At 44.0% G+C, this 14,982-nt stretch overlaps 1 protein-coding gene across 3 annotated transcripts in view; it reads left to right on the top strand.

The window, feature by feature from the left end:
* Positions 1-14,039: 14,039 nt before the first annotated feature.
* The window catches only part of pik3r3b (phosphoinositide-3-kinase, regulatory subunit 3b (gamma)), a 169,481-nt gene continuing 168,538 nt past the window's right edge, over positions 14,040-14,982 (top strand). The window contains exons 1-2 of one of the 3 annotated variants that reach the window (XM_069722755.1): positions 14,040-14,242; positions 14,613-14,735. The gene's annotated coding sequence lies outside the window, so the exon portion shown is untranslated. Of the gene's footprint in view, positions 14,243-14,612 lie in introns of all 3 variants that reach the window. The other 2 variants (XM_069722754.1, XM_069722756.1) reach the window with 2 other exon arrangements.

The following is a 14,982-nucleotide window of genomic DNA, read 5'->3' as shown; positions in this document are numbered from 1 at the left end:
AGGTCGGTGGAGTCCTGCGACAACCGTCGGCAGGAAGTCAGTCGTCAGTCGTTAAACATGCTTCAGTCATGACCTACTTGCCGTGTTTGATTCGGACCTCCAGGTGATGTTGTTTTTTCGATTTCTCTTTTATTGTCGAATTGGGGTCCAGAAATCTGAGATGACGTCACCAGTCTGTCATATTTTCACGCAAATCTGGGGGGAAAAAAAATCAAAAAGTCGAAGATTTAAAGACATTTAGAAAAACAAGAGAAGCTCCGACGTGTAAAATGAAGAACTGTTTCAGATTGTGGTGATCAAACTGAAGCAGATCAGAGTCACTGATCAGGTGAACTGTAGATTATTTTGTAGATTACATTCTCAATTTTACTTACTATAATTTTATATCTAATAATACATTTTTATTATTATTAATAATTTCTAATATTCATCATTGTATGTGCTAGAACAATCCTCTCTCTGTAACTTTATTTCTATAATGTAGAGTATAAACTAAAGCCAAGTGTTTCTATTTTATTATGACTCCAAACCAGTTATTTATTACCTAAATAAGATGTTGTAAATTGCCCTACTAGACTATTACTTCCAATAAATGTGCACAGTTGATGTATACATATAATTTTGTGGTTATTGTACCACTGAGTGCCATTCCTTAAATCATAACCATATAGAGGTGATATGACAGTTAAAGATGAGAGTTATTAGTTTTAATTTATTTCAGCTTCACGTCCTCATTTTAAACCTTTTAAACCGTTTTATTGTCATTTTAATTTGTCAAATCATCTCAGTTTGGTGCCAGACTTCATTTAGAGACCATCTAAGAGGAAAGCGGAGCTGCTCAGCTTTTAAAGAACCGTTATTTATGAGTGCGTGTACCGAGTTTGTCGCTCAGTTTTCTCACCCAATAACACCGTAAATCAGAATGAATCGCTTCGGGAGGAGCGAAACATCAATACACGGCCTCTGATTTCATTCCCGGGCCACTCTAATGCAATTTGAGTGCTTCCTGAGGTGCCATATCTAATGCAAATGGAACAATAAAAACACAGCATGCAGAGATCGAGGAAAACATAACAAGTATTTTATTGCAATATTGTTCCTCGCTGACGGCTGCAGCGGCGTCACAAATGCATCTCGCGCTCGTTTATGAGTTTGAGAAAAAAAAAAGTGCACTTTCAGCTTCCTTCCACTCAATCATTTTTTATCCTAACGTCTTGTTTCTGTCGCTTTATATGCGCACACACATCTGTTATTTTTTTTGCATTCAAGCGAGACTGTTGTTAAATCTACAGCTGCAATAATCATATTTATGGTACAGAGTGTTACCTGAGTGTTATCTGACTCTTTGTGTGTTTCTATGTGCAAAATACAGGAAAGTATAAGACGAAGCATTTTCAGATGTGTAACAAAGGAAAGTGTTTGCAGCACACACAGAGAGAGAGAGAGAGAGAGAGAGAGAGAGAGAGAGAGAGAGAGAGAGAGAATGAGGGAGATAAAGATGCAGTAATGCAGCGGGGTAGAGGAGGACAAAGAGAGACGGAGCTGTCAGAGAAAGATGAGGACAACCTTTGCAGCACACCTGTGCTCCGCATCCCCTGGGCAGCCTATGATCAATTTCTCAGGGCTCTCCCAAATGACTCCTCACTTATCTACATTTTCTGTGCTGCTGGACAGACCCCACAGAACTGGAACACATAGAAGGTGTCCCTGATGGTGTCCTCTATACACTGTAAAAATTAAAAAAAAAATATATATATATATATATATATAGAATATGCGTGTGCACATTGATGCAGCTGCTGCATCAAAGACAAAACATGTTCTCGAGGACGCTGCCCTACAAAGTCTGCAGAAATCATTCAAAACCTAATTTATTTCACTTAACTTAATTTTTTTTATTTAGAATTTGTCCGTCGCCATCTTTGCTAGTTCGGAGCGGTTTGGAGCAGGAAGTGACCATATTTGGACGAGCTGGGGGAGGAGCCAGCGGTGGATCTGACCGATCTGATCGGAAACCTGACGATACTACGTCCCGCCCACCGATAGCTGTAACCTGACTGCACCACAGGCCTGTCAATCAAACAGACACGCCCCCAAAAACAGGTCTTCTTGAATCTTCTTTTCTAATGAATGAGGGATTATTTTCAGATGGACCTCCAGAAAGCAGCTGCTGACTTCCTGCAGGACGGTGCTGTTTCCTGTTGTCTCTTTATAAAGCGGTAAACAGCACGCAGAGAAACCAGCTGGACGACTGTGATGTCACCTCACAGTCTCACCTGAAGTCCACATGGAAACCAAAGTGTGTCCTCGTCAGAGAGAGGAAACCCCACAGGGACGAGAGGAGGACGAGCGATGGGAGGAAAAGTGACGGAGACAAAGAGGAGAGTTCAAAACCAGCCAGAGTTCTTTCATCGTGACACGGAGTCAGAAAGACGCCTTCGTGATGCCTTTAACTGCGAGAAGGTTCCCAGAGATTAAAGAACGATGGAGCTGTGGAAAAAACAACACGATTTTGACATCCTTCTCATCTGTGCATGAGATTTCTGAACATAGCAGAAGAAAATATGTCCCAGATATGACTGAAAGAAAACTCAGATGCAGTCTGATGGATGGAAATACATTAAAAAAAAAAAAACACAAATACTGTATGTGTGAATTCACATGGTGTTTTTGTGCAGACTTTTTGTTATTAAACTTGACAGCGATCTTTCACAGAAATTCAGGAGGGATGAGAACCTTAAATATACTTTTTAAAAAGCAGTTTAATAAATCGGTGTATTCAGCACATTCAAACATTTCATTGAGAATCAACATTTTCTCAGACAATTTGATCCACTTACCATATAAACCCTGTGTGTGAGTACACATATTTATGGATATTTGCATACATGCATTTATGTATGGTGTTTTTTATTTGATTCCTACTTGTATATTTCTTATATTGGAAGATACGAGTTGATTGAGCTGCAGCTTCCATGCAAATCAGGAATCTAAAATTGAACTCCAACTTCAAGAGAGATAAAACGCAGGAGGTCATGTCAGACCTGACACATGGAAGGACTGTCGCAGGCACAAAAGAAATAAAAGGTAAAATTGGAGACGCGGCGAGACGGACTGCTAATCTATTAGTCAAACTCATCCCTATTTGATTCATATTTAATTGTATTTTAATGCGAAACCACCGAAGCGTGGTGAAAGCAACTTACGAGGAAGGCCGAGCTGCGGACATTCAGTCGCATCTCCCGACCTCCACATATGTATGACATCTCTCTGCATTGTCTATTATCGCTGCTTTAATATATAAATAGTTGGAAGTAGTTTCTTGAAGACGTTTTTTTTTTGTTTTGTTGTTGTTCCAGCAGCCTGGAGGAGAACTCCACTAACGCTTCGAGCATCAATGAGGTTGCGGGTGAGTCGTTGGGTTGCAGTTTGTGAAGCGTTTGTTTTGATCGTGCAGATCTGAGCGTCGCTCGATGCGTTGAACTGCATATTTTATGTGTTCTGTCGTTGGTGTGGACGAGCTTATACCTCGGAGTGTTTCTGGATTTAAATTCTACAGGTAGTTTTTTTATATATGTTGTTTGAGGCCACAATAAAAAAAAATTGCATTAAAGGCTTCTTAATCAGGCCCCCTGTATTACAACCCAGTATCACGGCAAAGCGTGAAATACACACGCCCGTCCTCTACAGCGAAACGTGAGATAGCCACGTTTTGGGCTGTCTAGGCAGCGTAGACGATGAGGAAATGAGGTTCGAATCCAGGAGTCGACAAAGTTTTTCTTGGGTTGGTTTTTGCTTCCTAACTACATGTTTTTTGCAAAACATTTGATTTTCCTGTAAATCACATGGCTTTAAACATGCAGTTGGCAGGTTCGCGTATAGACAGGCCAAAGCGTGACTATCTCACGTTGTGCTGCAGTGGACGGGCGTGTCTATTTCACGCTTTGCCGTGATACTGGGTTGCGTATTCTTAGACACTTGATTGAGATTAGGGATTAACTACTGAACGAGTTTACCGGTGACTGCGTGGAAATGGAAGCAGAACTACCCACAACATCCGGCCCGGAATAAATTAACCCAACACGGAAGTGCTAAAAACTTTAGTGTCGTCACAGTTGGCGAGCTGCCAGCAGGTTTCAACCCACTTCAGCTCCAACCGTGCACCCATTTTTGGACCGGTGAGGCGTTAGGCTGAGTCACGCACTGCCAAGATGGTGACAGTCAAAACTACAATTTAGTGGTTTGTGGGCCCAAACTGTTCGGAGGCCTCCGGTCCAGAACCTCTGACATGACGAAGAAAGTCAAACAACCAGAAAGAGGGAGAAATTATTACAAAGAGCTCCAAAACAATTGTAGAAAAAGATGAATAAATGAGCAAAATATGAGCAAAGAGACAGAAACGACCTTCGTTTGTGCTCCACGCAGAGTTTTCAGCAGGCTGTTTGTCTCCTCGGTGCTTCAGAAAGAAAAGGGAAAAAAAGCTCGAGAACTTGACTTGAGACTGTTTCATCGAGATTGTTTTTTCATTTACTGTGATTTGCTTTTTTTCGAGAGACGCTGCAGTTTGATCGCTTCGACCCAAAGAGAATCTCATAGGAGGAGGAGGCCAGCAGCTCCATCGCCCATGAAGTTTGAATGAACTTTACGTGATTTCAGCTGTCAGATTACGACTGCAGGGTGGAAACTCAAAGTGAAGAGCGCCGTCGCCAGGAGGAAATAATACAACGAAATATGGATGGCGTGAACATACCGAATGTGTTTTCCTTCCACTAATTACGCAGTGTACACAGCTCTCCTCTCGCCGATCCCCCGAACACTCTTCAAGTTACCTTCAGTGCTTTCACGTCACTTTGTGCCGAGATAAGAGCGTCAGCGCGGCGCCTCCTCTCTAAGTGCATCCTTGTTATCGTTCTGTTCCACATGTAGTGAGTGTTTACGGCACGACGCGTGTATCATGAATGCAAAATACCCGCCGCCATTAGTGTAAAAATATTCCAGACGTTAATGCATTCTTCTCTTGTTTTTCCCTCCTGTGAGAAACTGAAATTAAGGTCAAAAGCGTTGAAAAGGTTACGGAGACGGCAGCTGGAGGAGCTGTCTCATTAATTTGAAGAGATTGAATGTAGGTTTGAAAAAAAAGTGTGCGATTTCAAAACGTGTTCAATTAATTACTTTTATTATATTTTTTTAAAAACTGAAGGACACAAGAGAGAAAAAGTTAGTGAAAGAAAAGAAGGAAAATGAGGAAGAGACGAAACAATGAAGAAGATAATGAGAGAAAAGACAGAAAAAAAGGAAAGAACACAAGAGGAAAGAAGGACAGAGAGGAAGGAAGAGGAGGTGAAGGATGAAGAGATTAAGGAAAGAATGAGGAGAGGAAACAAGGGACGAGGGAGAGAAATGAGAACAGAGGGAAATGAAAGAAGGAAGAAAAGCAAAACGGAAAAGGGAAAAGAAGACGAACATAAAGGAGGAAAAGAGGAAACAGGAAAGAAGGAAGAAGGATGGAAAGGAAAGAGGAAGTAAAGAAGGGAAGGAAGGAAGTGTGTTTAAAAAAAGGAGGAAGGAAAAACAGACATGTGAGGAAGAGAAGATGGAGAGAAGGCAGGAAAACAGGAAAGAATGAGATTTTCATCCATGAAAAGTGGTTCTCAACTTGAGATTTATTAAACATATTTGTTCATAATGTCCTCAGATGGATGATGGAGTTTAACTGGAAGTCACATTAATTCCAGCTTTAATTTATCAAATTTATGTGCAAAGTCTACAGAACAAACTGAATCCTGCTCCTTTAAAAATAAAAAAAGCTCCTCTGTGTCGTTGTGCTCTTAAATCACCGTCCTCTGATTAATTATGGCTCAAATGAAAAAAATAATGTGCTCGTTAGTTTTATATTATGTTGATCATTTTTGTGGTTAATGAAAAATGTAAAATGCTCTTTAATGCGCCGAAAAGCTCTCGTGTGTGTGTGTGTGTGTGTGTGTGTGTGTGTGTGTGTGTGTGTGTGTGTGTGTGTGTGTGTGTGTGTGTGTGTGTGTGTGTGTGTGTGTGTGTGTGTGTGTGTGTGTGTGTGTACATGAAGTATGTCATTGTTTGTGTGGCATTAAAACAATACATCTCTGCCCTGTTTATCACGCTGCACAACAACATCGTAGCAGTCGAACACATCTCGGAGCAGCGATGAGATCCTCCGACAGCCTTCAGGGTTTCTGGACTCTTCAGCCGGATGATTGAATCTGTCTGTTGAAAAGCTGCCGTATTAGTATTGAGATTTCCCCTTCAGTGGAACGAAGTCGTGAACAAACACATGTGGCCGGGGGCCGTTTGCATAGTTTTTGGCCAACTTGTGTTCATGTGTGCAAATATATAAACTTTAAATAGATAAGCAGCAACACTGTAGAGACGGTTCAAAGCTATGATGTCACTTTTATAAAGTTTTGATCTATTTTAATGTGAGAAATAGCTGTTTGAAATTGAGGCCAGTTTTAAGATGCAGACCAAACTGCCTCTTCATTAATTTTTTGTATTTATTTTATTTACAGACATGGAGCCAGCGGTAAATAACCAAACAGAATCCAGAGACGAGACGTGGACCGATCTGCTGTTAGCTGCTCTCACCTTCAGGTGGGTCCTCACATCTTTAGGCCTTAAGTGGGCCACATATTGAAACCCTAATGAAATGGTGACATAATATAAATGGACCAAATTATAGCAGCTTTTCTTTCATGCTTTTTCCATGTTTCTATCAACATCTTGCATTTCCAGATTTGAAGCATTCTTTCCTTCATGTTGAAGCTTTCGCTGTATGAGCTTTGTCTTCAAGGGCCACTGCACATATCTGTCACTTCTATCCCAAAGCTGGTTGTGAGACTGAGGAGGTTGTAAATGCATATACTTGGAAAACGGAAAAGCGTGAAATAGACACGCCAACGTAAGATAGCCATGCTTCGGGCTGTCGAGGCGTGAAAGTTACACGCATGTAAATGTCATGTGATGTGATGTCGAGTCGTTTTTTGGGGGCGGCATTAGGAGGCAGTCACAGAGGGCCATGTGGGACAATAAAGTCAGAGTCCAGCGTGTCTATTTCACGCTTTGCCGTGATACCGGGTTTAAAAACAATAAGCCAGAAAACAGCAGAGAAAGTCCATGTTTTTACTTCAGTTGTCTTATCTTATGAAGGAATTTGGCTTAAGATGAAATATTCGGTGATGCTAAAACATTGCATGATGCCGCCGCAGACGTCTGATTGTCTCCAAGCAGCACTTTGGTTTCTCTTGTGTGTGTCAGCGGTCGGTCACACTGAAGGCCACCGGCAGGATTTTCAGACAAATTTGTGGCGTTTATCCTTCATGCCTCCGTTTAATCCGTCCCTCCTGTCTGTCTCGCATCCTTCATTTTTCAGGCTCAGAATAAGCCTTTACACACACACACACACACACACACACACACACACACACACACACACACACACACACACACACACACACACACACACACACACACACACACACACACACACACACACACACACACACACACACACACACACACACACACACACACACACACACACACACACACACACACACACACACAGAGTGTATTGTATATGTAAAATAACTGCTGCTTTACTCTTTATGGGACTCAACATCCATTCAGGCTCATAGAAACAGTTCTGCAGTGTGAATGAGTTCAGCTGCCACTGAGCAGCTGATCAGATGGTCACGACTGAGTGGACGATCCATACCATGATCAGAGTGCGTGTTCTCGTGAGCAGCACGGACGCCTTGTTCGTCTTCGTCTTCGTCTTCGTCTCCTGAACGCGTCGGTGAATCACTGCTGTGAATCATCGACGCCTTTCTCCTCTTAAAATATAGTTTCTGCCACCGAAGTTTTGAATGTCATGGCTGATGCGTTCAAACAACAGCACGATAATACATTTTATTAACACACTTCTTTAGACATTAAACATTTATTTTTTTAACAAAAAGAGAAAATGTGAGTCGAATATAAAGAAAATGTCTGAATATTGTGAGTTTAATGATGGAAACTTTGTGCTGTAGATTTTGGAGCAAATCAAAAATGAGCTGTCGGGTCACAGAGAAACTTGAAAGCAAGTCCTCCTCTCATCATCTGCCTGCTCTCCATCTGTCGGTGCCTCTCTCCTCTCATCCACCCACCCCTCTCCAGATTTCCGCGGTGAATCAGAGCGACATCGCACTCTGAAAGAGTCCTTCAGGCCGCCGCTGTTTGGGATTTGACGAGTGAGGAGGCGGATGCTAAAAAACTGTGATCTTGTGGGGCCTCGGTGTCAATCTCCAGCAGCGCCTCGCCTCGCCTCGCGCTCCCTCCACTGGATGCTCCTCTCGTGGTTGATGTTCTCCAGAGGAAAAGGTTTACCTTTTCCAGCCTCGTCGACCAGGTGGCGAGAGAACACGTCACGCCTCTGAGAACAAAGCTGAGCTGCTGCATATTTAAATAAAAATATCAGACACGTATATCCATACGTAGGGAAAATCTGTTTTCCTGCTGTCTCAGCGTGTGTGAAGTTTGTGCGTGACGGTGGAGATGCACATCCTGAGCTTCCACGATACTTTCAATCTGGTTGTGGAAGTGGGTCACCGAGAAGTAGGGATGATGTGAGGAGACGTTTACCTGCCAGCCTAATCTCATGTTACAGACATGCATCACGTGAAGAGGAACTGGAGGAAATACACCAAAAAGAAACCCGTGATCTCTTCACATATGTTCTCATCACACTCGCACTAATATTCAACCCAGTCCACTGCAGCAAAACGTGAAATATACACGCTGGTCCACTGCAGCAAAACGTGAAATATACACGCTGGTCCACTGCAGCAAAACGTGAAATATACACGCTGGTCCACTGCAGCAAAACGTGAAATATACACGCCGGTCCACTGCAGCAAAACCTGTAATAGACACTCTTTTCGTTGAATAGGCGTGAAGAAATTTCCCCTCGGGGATTAATAAAGTGTATAAAATAAAAAAAAATAAAAAAAGATCTCACATGACAGTGTGCGGTTAATGCCACCAAGACCGCCTCCTAACAGCGCTAAAGAATTGCCTGACATTTCTGTGCGTGTAAATTTCACACTTTCATAATGTGTAACTTTCACGGCAAGACAGCCCAAAGCGTGTCTATTTCACGCGTTACTGTTTGTCTCACTTTGCGGTGATACTGGGTTGTAACATGAGCTCAGAGATCAGAGATTCCGACGGATTACATTCGGTAATCCTCCAGCTCGTCTCATCAAACCGTTACCAAACTCTGCCTCAGGTTTAATCCCACCCACTCCAGGTGTCTCTGTACACCTTCCCGCTCATTCCTCCGACTTTCTCCAAATCCAAGACGCGTGCTCGCCCGTGAAAAGGAAAACCAACGTTCCCCTGCAGCAAAAAGGGGGAATAGTTGAATTGACAACATAGCGAAGTCGTATCTGGCGGGTTTGTTGAGGCGGAGCTGAGTGATGAGCCCAAACCGGCTCGTGATGGAGGAAACGCTGCCGGCACCTCCGATGAGTTCTCGACCCATGCTGCTCACTGGAGCATGACGCATGGCGGAGAGGTGTTAAATGAGGAGTGTGTGTGTGTGTGTGTGTGTGTGTGTGTGTGTGTGTGTGTGTGTGTGTGTGTGTGTGTGTGTGTGTGTGTGTATAGCTGCTAAACGCGTGTTGCGGCGATGTCTCACCCTCACTGATGAGGACGGGATCAAACCGAGGGTCAAAGCTCGGCTGTCACGTGCGCAGTGAGGCCGTGTGAGTGACCTCTGACCCCACCAGGTTGCCGTGGCGATAAAGGTTTGATTTATTTCACGTTTTACTGAGGATGGGTGTGTCTATTTCACATTTTACTGAGGAGGATGGGCGTGTCTATTTCACGTTTTACTGAGGAGGATGGGTGTGTCTATTTTCCGTTTTACTGAGGAGGATGGGCGTGTCTATTTCACATTTTACTGAGGAGGATGGGTGTGTCTATTTCACGTTTTACTGAGGAGGATGGGTGTGTCTATTTTCCGTTTTACTGAGGAGGATGGGCGTGTCTATTTCACGTTTTACTGAGGAGGATGGGTGTGTCTATTTCACGTTTTACTGAGGAGGATGGGTGTGTCTATTTCACATTTTACTGAGGAGGATGGGCGTGTCTATTTCACGTTTTACTGAGGAGGATGGGTGTGTCTATTTTCCGTTTTACTGAGGAGGATGGGCGTGTCTATTTCACGTTTTACTGAGGAGGATGGGTGTGTCTATTTCACGTTTTACTGAGGAGGATGGGTGTGTCTATTTCACATTTTACTGAGGAGGATGGGCGTGTCTATTTCACGTTTTACTGAGGAGGATGGGTGTGTCTATTTTCCGTTTTACTGAGGAGGATGGGCGTATCTATTTCACGTTTTACTGAGGAGGATGGGCGTGTCTATTTCACATTTGACTGAGGAGGATGGGTGTGTCTATTTTCCGTTTTACTGAGGAGGATGGGCGTATCTATTTCACGTTTTACTGAGGAGGATGGGCGTGTCTATTTCACATTTGACTGAGGAGGATGGGTGTGTCTATTTTCCGTTTTACTGAGGAGGATGGGCGTATCTATTTCACATTTTACTGAGGAGGATGGGCGTGTCTATTTCACGTTTTACTGAGGAGGATGGGTGTGTCTATTTTCCGTTTTACTGAGGAGGATGGGCGTATCTATTTCACGTTTTACTGAGGAGGATGGGCGTGTCTATTTCACATTTTACTGTGGAGGATGGGTGTGTCTATTTCACATTTTACTGTGGAGGATGGGCGTGTCTATTTCACATTTGACTGAGGAGGATGGGTGTGTCTATTTTCCGTTTTACTGAGGAGGATGGGCGTATCTATTTCACATTTTACTGAGGAGGATGGGCGTGTCTATTTCAGGAGGATGGGTGTGTCGTTTTACTGAGGAGGATGGGCGTATCTATTTCACGTTTTACTGAGGAGGATGGGCGTGTCTATTTCACATTTTACTGAGGAGGATGGGCGTATCTATTTCACGTTTTACTGAGGAGGATGGGCGTGTCTATTTCACATTTTACTGAGGAGGATGGGTGTGTCTATTTCACATTTTACTGTGGAGGATGGGCGTGTCTATTTCACATTTTACTGTGGAGGATGGGTGTGTCTATTGCACATTCTACTCTACACATACTCTGTTCTCCGACTGGATGTTGTTGTTTTTTTACATTACTACAGATGTCAGTTTCATTTTTGTCCTGTGAAGCAGAAAGCATTAGTTCCTTTATAGTTGTCTGTCCTCTGACAGTCGCATTGTCTTGTTAATAAAAATCGGACGAAGATTTCTGTGTTTTCATGCAAAAGTAGATAAAAACCAAACCTCGTCTTTGACACCGGTTAATAAAGGGATTTCACGACACGCTGCAATGTTGCACAAACACTATTAAAAGTGACAGAGAGCGAACACGGCCGAGGACAAACAGCCATCAGTCTGCCGTCATGTGTGCTCAGTCCTGACAGCCTGCAGCAAACATGCTTCCATGGGAACCGTGCAGTGTGTACACAGACTCACACACACACACACACACACACACACACACACACACACACACACACACACACACACACACACACACACACACACACACACACACACACACACACACACACTGTTTGCATGTGTGGGTAATTACACACTCCCAGCGTGACAGAGGATGATGATGATGATGATGATGCCTGTATAATCTGCCACATTTCATCTGGGGCAACTATCCTCCGTCTCCTCCTGAGTAGTCACTCTGTTCTCGTGGAGGACGGTCTTCGCTCTGATTGGCCGTACGGGAGATAAGACAAATAAAGAAAGCAAGGAGCGTGATGCAGACAATCATCGCCGTCTGACACCGAGACACGAGCGTGACTAAACGTCTGCCTAATCCCGATTGCATCTCTTCTGTTTCTCAGACGGCGCTTTATTGATTTCTGTCACTTTGCATTTGCATACACGGCGGCTTTGTCAGACTTAAAATGTCCCTTCTGTAGCGCTGAAACAGATGCAGACCGGAGATTTGACTGTGAAGGGGACAACACTGTCACGACTGTCTTTAGAGAACATGCGATGCACGTGGACCAGACTGCTGCATCGCTGAATATTAAATTCTTTGAAATCATAATGAACAAATTTAGATTGACAGACGTCGCATGCGACCGCGTGGGCTGTTTGTCTCGACAGGCTGACGCTAGCCAACAATTCAATGCACGAGTAGGAGAGAGACACTCGTTTTATCACGTGACAAAAACACGGAAACATACTTTGTGATGATCTAAGGAAAACGTTTTCTACGTATCCTCTCACCTGGAGTGGTTCTTAATCACCTGGTGTGCCTGGATGACAGGAAGCGGGTCGATGACGTCACGTCTGCGCCGCCTTGTTTCATAAGAAGTGTTTTTTCTGCCCGACTGGTCACTTCTCCTTCATTTTTGTGCTTCAACCTGTTTTTTTGTCTGTTTTAATTCTGTTTATTGTGGTTACTTCCTCCTTTGTCGTGCTGCAGTTGAGAGTAAGAACTGGATTACGTTTATGGGATGTTTGTTTTCCTATTGAGAGAGTTTACTTTTGTTCTGAGATGACAACAGCATCCTTATTCGTTTGCTCAAAACACACACAAAAAGTAGAAACCCAAGATTTCACATAAACATGAATGTTTAGAGAATATTAAAATATGGAAATGAAGGAAAGATGTTTTACCAAAATGTATTCTGAAGCCCTGTACCATTGAGGTCCATTGGTTTCTGGATGTTTTCACTATGAACTGACACGACGTCACTGTTTCTATCTCCTGATCTCGAGGCCGTGTGTTGATCAGCAGCTCTGCAGCAGCAATGTTTCCTATTAAGATCTTCATGAGTTCAATTTGATCCTTAAGTGGTGCACATTCCTAAATGTATTGTCATATAATCAAATTACACAGCAAACTCTGCAGCTCAGAGGTGAATCTAGCCAATGTGCAGAGGCCAAATGAGAGATGAGTCACTGATAACATGAACTACGGTATGAGAAGAGAAAACACATCATCTGTCTTACAGCTTCAAAATCACACGTGAATTTTGCCTGTAAAACTTTTTTTTTTAAACAGATTTCATCATTTCGTGACTACAGTTCACGAACTACAGCTCATCAAAGTATTTAAGTCCAGAGACCTGAATAATAATCTAAAAATGTTGAAAATGAATAATTGATATAAAATAATTAAATGCTGGCATGTTTCCTGCCTGTAATGATTATGGCCTACATGAAAAAAAGCTTTATTATAAAATCAGAATAGGCTCCAACGAGGGGAAGTAAAATAACAAAGCATCTTCAAACCTTTTCTTTTTTCCAAAGCAGTATAAACCCTTTTTTTTTTTTTTTTTTTTAATCATTACTCATTTTTTTGGAATAACGTTTACCAGCTGTCTCCTTATCTTCTGTTTGTTAGATCTCCAGCTGTCTGAAGAGTAAAAGTGACCTTCCCGTGGAGCCTTGACTTCCTGCCTGCTCCCCGTGCAGGTTGCGTGACGGTGCTCTGCAGCTCCAGACTGAAACTGCGCGCACCTGATGACGCAGCAGTCTGCCGCTCGTCTGCTGCTGCGTCATGTGCGCACAAGACAACAACCAAACACCGCGCCGCTCTCCCACCATCCAGCGTGAGTATCCGCCCTCCATCTTCTCTTTTTGCCTACTTATTTATTTATCCCTAAAATGCAACATGGAGACGCGCAGCGGCTCCTTTCCAGGTCACAGAGTTGTTACATAATTCATCACCCGAAACATCCAACCCCCCCCCCCCCCCATCCAATCCGCAGCCTCAGTAACACAACAACACCAAGAAAGATTCAAAGATGAAATTACACAATTGCACAAGAAACTAAATGGGTCACGCGGTGGTTTTTTTTTGCTGCAGCTGCTGTGCGCCACACCAACCCGTCCCGTCTCCACCGCGTGCTGGCGTAATTTGCAGACGGCAGGAGAAGGAGGAGGAGGGAGGAGGAGGGAGGAGGGGTTTCTGACATCAGCACTGCCGCTCACTACAGCACCGAGCAGGCTGCCTGTCTGCCGGATCCAGCCACGCCGTCCATCTATTGCTTCTGACGGTGCTCCGCGGGTGTCTGGACTCGCTCTGCGGGGTTTGGGTCGTGCCGAAGCGGACAGTTCGCGCGCCGAGGCGTCGGTGGAGGAGCGGAGTGCGTCCGCGCGGTGTTAAGCGGTGAGTTTTGTCGGCGTGTTGTTTGCGGCTTGCAGACAGCAGGGCAGACTGGCGCAGGGCAGACTGGCGCAGGGCGAGTTCAGTCGGGCGAGCAGTCTGGCTGAAGTTCATATTCGCCTCGTCACGTTTGTCAGCCTCAGCGTCTTTCCCAGCAGGCTGCAGGACAGACTGGTGGATGATGTACTCACTCTATTACCATGACTATATTATCAAATTTCCATCATATTTATTCATTTGCAATCATCCTCTGGTTATATTTAGCCCTAAGTGTATCTCTGCCATCCATTCAGGCCTAAGCTGCATTATCGTGTCTTAAATCCTACAAACTGGATGAAAGTGTGTGATATTAACATTAGAACTTCATTTGAAGTTTGCAGCAGCGAGTGTGAGTCAGGAGGCTGCACGGGGCGGACAGCTGAAGGATCTCATCCAGGAGGGCACACGGGGCGCTGCAAAAAGAAGCCAAATTCTGCACTGCAGTGGATTTCCTCAGGTGTGTGAGTGTGTGAGTGTTTGTTTGTGTGTGTGTGTGTGTGTGTGTGTGTGTGTGTGTGACTTGACAGTGGACTCAGTGGAGGCTCTTCTTTCTCATTAACATCGGAGGACTCTGCCGAAGCTTGGGGGGCATCGTCTGGAGGTCGTCCTGTCCTACAAAACTGTGCCACCCTTCAGCTTCCAAGACCACACCCCTCTTCCCCCCACCAACCCCTTCCCCCACACCCACCCACCACCACCTCCTC

This window comes from Brachyistius frenatus, unplaced genomic scaffold, assembly GCF_029030835.1.
Source record: "Brachyistius frenatus isolate BFR_SWC_R1_liver_20210118 unplaced genomic scaffold, ASM2903083v1 Contig_304, whole genome shotgun sequence".
Taxonomy (NCBI): Eukaryota; Metazoa; Chordata; class Actinopteri; family Embiotocidae; genus Brachyistius; species Brachyistius frenatus.
This window is presented reverse-complemented; position numbering and strand designations above follow the sequence as displayed.